We start from the raw sequence: 8,803 nt of genomic DNA, 5'->3' as shown, positions 1-8,803 counted from the left end.
GTCCGGGTTTGATGCCGCTCATGATAAGACCATTTGCTCGCTCGACCTAACCGTTAGTTTGTGGGTGATAGACTGAAGCATAATCAAGCTTGATGCCCATGTTTTTGCACCAGAGTTTTACCTCGTCGGCCATAAAGTTCGTGTCATTATCAGTGATGATGTTGTGGGGGACGCCGTAACGGTGTACGACCCCGGATATGAAGTCTATCACCTGTCCGGATTCGGCCGTCTGAACAGGCTTGGCTTCTATCCATTAGGTGAACTTATCCACCATGACCAGTAAGTATTTTGCTTGTGCGTTCCTCCTTTAAGGGGTCCAACCATGTCAAGCCTCCAGACCGCGAAGGGCCAGGTGATGGGGATAGTTTGGAGGGCGGTGGGTGGCATATGGCTTTGGTTAGCAAAAAGCTGGCAACCAACGCATCGTTGGACTAAGTCCTGAGCGTCTGCCCAGGCCGTCGGCCAATAGAAGCCTGTACGGAAGGCCTTGCTTATAAGGGCCCGGGCCGCACGTGGTGACCGCCGAGTCCGGCATGAATTTTAGCCAAAAGATTCCGCCCTTCCTCTTCGGAGATGCACCTTTGAAGGACTCCGGTGGTGCTTTTCTTATAAAGCTCTCCCTCATGCACTTTATAGGCTTTAGATCGCCGCACTATACAGCGTGCCTTGTTTTGGTCCGCGGGAAGTTCCTGCTTAGTTAGGTAGGCTAGGAATGGTTCTGTCCATGGGGCGATGACTGCCATTATTACATGGGCTGAAGATATTATTTCGTTGGCAGAGGCTCTAATTATGTCAGAATATTCGGTGTCGGGCAGTGCGGTTGTGTCCGGGCTGTTATTTCCGGGTTCCCCTTCCCATACTACGGATGGCTTGAACAGCCTCTCCAAGAAGATGTTTGGAGGGACGGCATCGCATTTTGCGCCGATGCATGCCAGGACGTCTGCTGCCTGATTGTTTTCCCAGGCTATATGGTGAAATTCGAGCCCCTCGAACCGAGCTGACATTTTTAGGACGGCATTGCGATAAGCTGCCATTTTCGGATCCTTGGCATCAAAGTCTCCATTTATTTGGGATATCGCGAGGTTCGAATCCCTACGCACCTCTAGGCATTGAATGCCCATGGATACTGCCATCCGGAGACCATGTAGAAGGGCCTCATATTCGGCTTCATTGTTGGAGTCCGTATACATTATCTGTAGTACATATTGAACTGTATCTCCTATTGGGGACATCAAGACGACGCCAGCCCCCAGACCAGCCAACATTTTGGAGCCGTCAAAGTGCATGATCCAGTTTGAATATGTGCCGTACTCTTTAGGGAGTTCGGCTTCCGTCCACTCGGCAACCATGGGCTGATTGTTATGAATTTGATCCCGAATTGTGCAATGTATTCTCTGCCAAGACGTATAGCCAGTAGCCCTCAAGGTGCGTGTTGGCCTAATATCCAGGTTGCACCTGAATGATAAAATCAAACCACTGACCCTAGTAGCCCCTAAGACTCAGGTCGATTCGTAAAATCAACCTGAGGATCAATTCCCAGCTCGGTAGCATACTTAGGAATAGAAAAGCGGTGTAATATATTAGAGGAAATAGTGATCGGCGAACGGTCCCTTGAGAGAGGGTTTTGAGAAGTCGTCGTAATATATTAACTTGATGTCGGATAAGTTCCAGATGGTACCTATTGTTGTCCGAAGACGCGTTTGTGCATAGTCCGGTCCAGCCGAACACTGAGCACTTTCAATTTTCAGCATTGAATAGGCAATGCAGTAGCCCCCGAGACACTGGTCGGGTGGCAACACAAGATCAGGGGATCGATGTGCCCCTTTAATATTAGTGAATGATAAGCCCGAAGCCCAGTAGCCCCCGAGCCTTAATGCGGGCACAGGTGGCCAAATTAAGGATCGATATCCAGAGTAAAATCACAAATTATGTGTAATGATTCTATGTATCCAAGTACTTTACATCATTAATGCTCGGATCCGCATTGTACAAAACTTTGTTGACCGACCATCGGCTTCAACCTCCTCGGCCAGAAGCCGGGGAGTGTTTGTCCTACTTTATAAAGCCGTTATAAGGGCAAAGATTTATAGAAAACAAGGCAATCCGTCCATACGGTTTTATAAACAAAGGTAGTCAGAGAGATATGAAACATCTTCCAAAGAAAATAATCCCGTTATTGATTCCTTTCTTTGGGTTGTCATGCTGATCATGATCATGAAACCTCACCTCCAATCAATGTGGGAGGAAAATATTGAGGATTTAGTTCGGGAAAAGTTCCCAAACTCTATGGTATTAATGAACCAAAATTTTCACTTCCGTCGTTGCCGACAAATTATATCCTTTAAGATTGCTAGCTTTCGGCTTCACCCAGTCTGAGGTACTAACTCGGATGACCCGGTAGTAACAATCACAGAGGTGCTCCCTTTACCGCCTAGCCGAACAATCGGGAACATAGGGGTAAGCACAGGAGCCAGGCAACCCAGCTTGGCCAAAATCTTAAGTCAAATTGATGCATATTTATAGCTTTATAACAATGATTGCGGAAGGCAGCCCTCATATATTAAATACAAATGCCGATGATATGTTTATTTTGACTCCATTGCGACCGTTTATCCATTGAAAGTGGCCCATCGTCAGCTTCCACTCCCTTGTAGATGCTACGCAGGGTGTTTTCGTGATAACAAAACAACCCTTAGCCAACGTCTCGGTGCCCGAAGGCGGTTGTGTTAGCGGAAACGAGGCAATCAGATATGTGGGCTTTATAACTTTCACTTAGTCATTGGAGCTTAAAGTTGGGAGGCCAATAAATAGCCCCCGGTTAGTGTTCGGCGACAGTCGAGGTAAAGCCGTGAACACTTCGGCCAATGTTATGAACGTCGTCATTTAACACGGGGTGACCTCTATCGATCTTATAGTTTAATACAGTCATCGGATCGCTGACCAGTTTAGGCTTATTGTGACAGTCAGTTTTTGGCTTTCTCCACTGAGGCACTTAACCATGCTAGTTGGAGGCACAATCGCAATGGTTATCCCTTTTCTCACCTAGCCGAACAAAGCGAAGCGTAGGAGGCAAGAACATGAGCCAGGCAACCCAACTATTGATCGAAGACACAATTCGAAACTGATGCATATAGAAGCAATATCCGAGAACATTTTGCTGAGGACTCCTCGGAGTACCTTGGCTTTTGGTGGGTTCAGCTCAAGTCGCAGACCCTTGTTGATATTGTCGATGCTTAAAAAGTGCCCGGCAGTGTACTGCGAGATTTATGCTCGGACCCAACACCGAGGTGCAGGTCGGCAAAAAATGCCGAACTATGGGTTGAAAAAGATTTCCCAAGTTTGATTATTACGCAGGGTACCTCGGTCAAGAGGATGTCCCGCCTCATAAAAAATCACACAAATAGATCAAAAAGTGCCATAAGCTTAAAAAACCAAAAAACTTATGCGGAAACTCTACGTCCGAACTAAATCAATTTTTTTGTGCAAATCCAAAAATTGGTCTTAAAATTTGTTTGTGCTTCCGTCGTGCTTTAACATGACACATCCGATCTCAAGACATCGAGTGGGTCAGCCTTCGGCTTCAACCTCCTATCCCAAAGGCGGAGTACTTCTCGTTAGGCCAGTTTAGCAAACTAAACTCAAGCGATCATTAGAGAGAAATGGGCTATCCGGCTATTGACCGCACACTCGCGTTGAAAAAGGAGTGATAGAAAAAGATTTTGCAACGACTAGGAAGAAAGCACATTTACTATAAAACGGCTCATATAAATTTAAGAGCCCCCGGTAAACTTGGGTAAGAGAACTGTTTTTAACAAATAACGTATGTGAGCATGGTCGAACCGAACACAGATTAAAAATTTAAAACTTTGAGCATAAAACTGACTTAGCTGGTTAATGTGTTCGGCATTGATGACGCGGTCCAAGCTTACGGCGGGACGAGGTCCCAGCCCCCAAGCCGGTTTCGAGGTGGAAGAGCGAAGAGCTCGATGCTTCGAAGTGGCGACATAACACGGCCGATGCAGGCCGGCAGTGTGACGCCGAAGTACCCAGCGTGGGTTAATGAAGTGATGATGAAGCCCCCAGTCCAGCCGAGGTGACGTGGTATGTCGATACGCCGAGGTGACAGCGCTGTCCAATCCGGATCATTTACCTGTGCACAGAAGATAGTGCAAGCCAGAGAAAATAGTAATAATAATTAAAACAATTAAAAAAAGTTGCATGATTAATAATTTATGCAAAGTGAGCAATAAAAGAAATATGGTCGTCGTCGAACACCCGACGAGGTAGGACCCTCTTGATGATGTCGAAGTCCCCGAGGCTACCGAACATGTCGGTATGGCAATTCAATCAACAAGGTGATCATGTGAGCCGATTTATGCCAATTGGGACAACAACATTGGCTTGCCGAAGTGACTGCGTGACGCAGTCAAAGTCGATCACCTACACACATAAAATAGTGCGGTCCAAAAAGAATAATATGAATATATATAAAATCCTTGCATAATTGCTTTTAGCAAAAATAATTTATTTAAAGAGATGTGGCCTGGCACCGAAGTCAATGTTGATGCAGGGCATCGGCGTGACGCGGTGAAGGCGTGGCTAAGCCTGAACTCACAGGCCGGTCTGAGTTCCGGATTCGGCATTTGCCGAACTGTATATGGAAACTGATCGAACCACCACGCGACCGTCATTAATGCGGCCACCATTTGACAGACCTGTGTACAGATGATGGAACAAACTAGAGTAATAATTCCTCAGAAAAAATAAACCCAAGCAAGAAAAATTACTAGGATTAATAGCACCTGATTTATCTGTTGTAGCAACATGAAGAAAGATTACTCCCGAAATTGGGACTAGATCCGCACACCCATTGCCTAATGGGAGATGAAGTGACAGCATGGCGATGCTGGTAAAGGTTGGCTCGCCAAGGCAAAGCCCCCGGTCCAGCTAACGTGACGAAGTTGGTCGGCTGGTGACGTCGAAATCTCCAGAGTAGGCTGATGAAGAGATGGCGAAGCCCCCGGTCTAGGCTGAGGTAACAGAGCGGGTCAGTAAGGAGACGTTGCAGCTGCCATGTCAGTCGAGGTATTGAAGCAGTTCGGCGTGATGGACATCAACTTGAAGAAGCAACGATGCCGCCATGCCGACGCTAGTCATAACTTGTGACGCGGTGAAAGTCGGATTGATGAAGTGACCGAGCGGCGATGTCAGCGCGCGTGACCCATGCAACCCGTGGGGCGATGGTGTTGGTGATAATTTAGTATTCGTGATGCTGAACTCTTGTTCGGCTTGCCGAGCTGATGATCCGATAAGGTTGGGCTCGGCTCGATGAAGCAACAATCTATCTAGCGCAGGTCGGCATACGTGGCGGCGAAGATTACCTCCGAAAAGGAGCAAAATTAGTGTGCATGTGTTCGTAAACAAAACACAGTACCCTACAAAGAGATTCTTCCAAAAAGTTGTCCAATATCCCGTTCATGAAGAAAGATGAACTCGGGTCGGATTCGTATTCATGCAGAAAATAGATCTGAATTCCGCAGCCGATCAATGGTTGGATCTTTCAAAGGACGTCCGAGCTAGATGCTGGACACCATGCTCCAAACTCATCCAGATTCCCATCCAGATTCGAAAGGGCTCCGGTATATCGGAGATCGGCGGAGATTGTTCCATCGGAACGCGATGAAATTTTACAGTGTTGTTGTAGACTCAATTCCGCACAATTTCACAGAAGGAATCATCAAAGCGATGCTCGAGGAGGTGGTGGTAGCGGATACAAGTTCGCTGTTCGAAAAAACAACACGGTCGCCCGAGGGCAATGTTGACGTTGAGCCCCCGAGCCCCATTGATGATTCCTCCATGATCATGATAAAGATCGGAGTTGATGTTGATAAAGGCCATCATCCGAACATGACGATTGGAGGCAGGGCATAGTCCTTGGTCAAGCTAAGGTGACCAGTCGAGCCGGTGACGAAGACGCCGACGTCGTGGTTGATCTACAGGTGAGCCATTGATCTTTTGCCGATCACACAGCGGAACTCTCAATGAAAGCACCATTGTCGGTGTCAAAACCGGCAGATCTCTGGGTAGGGGGTCCCGAGCTGTGGATTCTCGGATAAATGGTAACAGGACTGGTGGGAGACGATGTTTTACCCAGGTTCGGACCCTCTTGATGGAGGTAAAACCCTACGTCCTGCTCTTGTTTATATTGATGGAGTATCAAGTACAAAGTTGATCTACCACAAGATCATATGTTGTGGTCTAAAACCTGAGGGTATGATGAATAATGTCATAATCATCTATCGACTAGCCTGACCTCGGCTTATATAATGTACCGGAGGCCTAGTCTAACAAGAGTCCTATTCGAATACGTTGGTGGAGAGGAGTCCTTGTTTTGATCATCAAGTCTTGTGGAATATTCCTTGAATGCGACATGGGCTGCCCAAAGTGGCCCATGAGTAAACCGCCATGGGGGTCCTCGGCCCGATCCACCTGGTTAGGAGACGATGTGGTGAGTACCCCCTAGTCCAGGACACCATCATCGCGCCCTCTGAGGGAGTCCTGGACTAAGGGGTCCTCAGGCGTCCGGACTATGTAAGATGGGCCGGACTAATGGGCTATGAAGATACAAGACAAAAGACTTCTTCCCGTGTCTGGATGGGACTCTCCTTTGTGTGGATGGCAAGCTTGGCGTTCGGATATGTAGATTCATTCCTTGGTAAACCGACTCTATACAACTCTAGGCCCCTGCGGTGTCTATATAAACCGGAGGGTTTAGTCCATAGAGGCAATCATAATCACAATCACAATCATACAGGCTAGACTTCTAGGGTTTAGCCACAACGATCTTGTGGTAGATCAACTCTTGTAACCCTCATATTCATCAATATCAATCAAGCAGGACATAGGGTATTACCTCCATCAAGAGGGTCCAAACCTGGGTAAAACATTGTGTCCCCTGCCTCCTGTTACCATCGACCTTAGACGCATAGTTCGGGACCTCCAACCCGAGATCCGCTGGTTTTGACACCGACGTTGGTGCTTTCATTGAGAGTTCCGATGCATCATCACCAGAAGGTTCGATGGCTCCATCAATCATCTACAATAATGCTGCCCTGGGGGAGGTTCTCCTCCCCGGTCAGATCTTTGTGTTTAGTGGCTTCGCACTGTGGGCCAATTCGCTTGGCCATCTAGAGAAGATCGACAGCTACGCCCTAGGTCACTAGATTTGTTTTGGAAACTTGGATTATGTCGCTAACATCCAAGGAGACTTGATCTTCCAAGGATTCACGACCCCAACCTCCGCTCTGGCCTTAGAGCCAGAGCGCGTCGCCAGGTCCGAAGACAGGGTCTCTAAACCCACCGGACTATCTATGGCCACTAGGCCCAGTACGGGAGAACCAGAGGAAGCAGTGTCACTGGCAACCATCACAAAGCCGGACTCTTCCCCGGACACTGGCTCCGAACTCTCGGAGTCAGCATCGTGTGGGCTCGGTCGAGGAATCCCCTTCCCGCCGTAATCCACGGATTCACTTTTCCCTGGCCAAACCTCGCCTTTAAGAGAGGCTCTGGACTTGATGTAATCCCTCAACATTACATAGGAGCAATGTCTGAACTACGCCCAGCCCAGACTAGGGGCTGAGTGCAGGGAATTTTACGTCCTACCCACCACCCACTTCATCGCCACTGTCGAGGACTTAACTGACATGCTCGATTACGGCTCCGAAGACATTGATGGTATGGACGACATTGCCGGAGAAGAGCAGGCCCAAAACCCGCCGCTTACCGGACGCTGGATGGCCACCTCTTCATATGATGTGTACATGGTGGATACACCCAAGGAGGGTGACGGCGATAGCGAGAAAAATCCAGTAGAGGATAAACCTCCCGAGATACAACCAAAACACCGACGGCGCCACTCTAAATGGCGTCGCGATAAAGATAGCAATACTGGCATGAGAGACAATAATGCTCCGGATGATGCCGAAGACCAAGAAAACCCCGTTGAGCCAACCTCTAAATAGGACGATTGGGAAGATAGGCAAGTTAGCCCTGATGAACAGGCTGAAAATGAAGACTTGGAGGATAGCAATTATCTTCCTCTCTCCAAGGATGAGGTGAGCCTCGGTGACGAAGACTTTATCATGCCTGAGGAACCTCTCGAGGAGGAGCGCTTTAAGCAACGGCTAATAGCCACTGCAAGGAGTCTGAAAAAGAAACAACAACAACTTCAAGCTGATCAAGATCTACTCAATGACAGATGGACTAATGTCCTGGCAGCCGAGGAATACGGCCTCGTGCGGCCAACCAAAAGTTATCCGAAGCGTAAATTACTACCTCAATTCGATGATGAGGCACTTAAGCCTGTACCAGCAACACGTAATGCGGCTGACCGACCACCACGTGGCCGGGACAAAACGGCCACTCAAGCCGATCACCGGCCCATACTATCTCGCCGTAAAGGTAGAGACACAACGGCTCGGGGACAAACATATGACCTGCGGCAGGACCTGAAGAATAAAGCAGGTCCAGCCAGGTCGATCTACGGATTATGGTGGCATGCCTCGACGCACGACGACGGCTGTCAAGCCAAACATGACAAGCATAATCACACCCGGGCCGAAAGCCGCAGACGGACTCCATCTGAACTACGTCGCGACCTGGCCCGATATAGAGGCGCCGCACACCCCCTCTGCTTCACTGATGAAGTAATGGAGCATGAATTCCAAGAAGGGTTTAAACCCGTAAATATTGAATCATATGATGGAACAACAGATCCCGCATTATGGATTGAGGACTTTCTTCT

The sequence above is a fragment of the Triticum urartu genome, chromosome 4A (assembly GCF_056163025.1).
Source record: "Triticum urartu cultivar PI428250 chromosome 4A, HENAU_Tu73, whole genome shotgun sequence".
Lineage (NCBI taxonomy): Eukaryota > Viridiplantae > Streptophyta > Magnoliopsida > Poales > Poaceae > Triticum > Triticum urartu.
The sequence above is the reverse complement of the archived record's forward strand: the minus strand, read 5'-3'. Positions refer to the sequence as shown.